This window comes from Hipposideros armiger, unplaced genomic scaffold (assembly GCF_001890085.2).
Source record: "Hipposideros armiger isolate ML-2016 unplaced genomic scaffold, ASM189008v1 scaffold_1500, whole genome shotgun sequence".
In the NCBI taxonomy this organism is placed as follows: Eukaryota; Metazoa; Chordata; class Mammalia; order Chiroptera; family Hipposideridae; genus Hipposideros; species Hipposideros armiger.
Window position 1 is genome coordinate 51,092 of NW_017732850.1, and position 1,050 is coordinate 52,141.

Below are 1,050 nucleotides of genomic sequence, written 5' to 3' on the forward strand. Positions count from 1 at the left end.
TCTTAACCATCGCGCCACTCGGCCAGCCCTGGGCTTTTCTTTGTTGGAAGGTTTTTTTTTTGTTTTTTTTTCCTGCTTCAATCTCCTTACTTGTTATTATCAGATTTTCTATTTCTTTATTATTCAATCTTGGTAGGTTGTATGTTTCTAGGACTTTATCCATTTTTTCTAGGTTATAAAATTTGTTGGCAAGGTAGTCTCTTATGATTCTTTGTATTTTTGTAGTATCACTGGTAATGTCTCCTCTCCTAAAATGTCTCCTAAAAAAACTTACAAATTTATTTATTCTTTTTTTCTTGGTTAGTCTAGTTAAAAGTTTGTCAATTTTATCTTTTTAAAGATAAAAACCTTTGAAAGATTTTAAATGAAATGAGAAAATGTTGATCTTTTGTATTGTCTTTCTAGTCTCTACTTCATTCATTTCTAATCTATTTATTTCCTTGGGCTTAGTTTTTTATTTTACCTAATTCCTTGAGGTGTAAATTTAGGTAATTTATTGAGATCTTTCTTTTTTATTAAATTAGGTGTTTATCACTCTCAGCTTTCCTCTTAGAATTATTTTTACTGCATTCCATAGTTTTGATATGTGTATTTCCATGTTCATTTGTCTCAAGACACTTTTTTTGTTTTTAAAGATTCCACTGGGAGAATTGGGGGAGGGAACAGCGTTGGGGAATCGGGGGAGGGGAGCAGACAAGTTGCTGCCCTTTTGTTCTTCAGTCTAGTTGTGGAGGACGTTGCTTCACTGACCCATGTTGGTATTATGATCATTGTGCTCTTCCCGGCTGAGCAGATCAGTTGCTAGCCTTTGGACGGCTGCTCACGGTAGCTCAGGGCAGCCCACTGCAACCCCGCTGCAGCCTATGCTGTCGCTGGAGACTCACGGCAGCCCAGCTCCAGGTCAAGCTGTTGTTCACCATCTTAGCTGTAGAGGGCGCAGTGTCACTGGCCCTCGTGGGATCCGAACCAGGGCCCTGCTGCTCACAGCTCGTGCTCCTAAGCCAACTCTTAACCAACATGCCACTTGGCCGGCCCTCAAGACACTTTTTG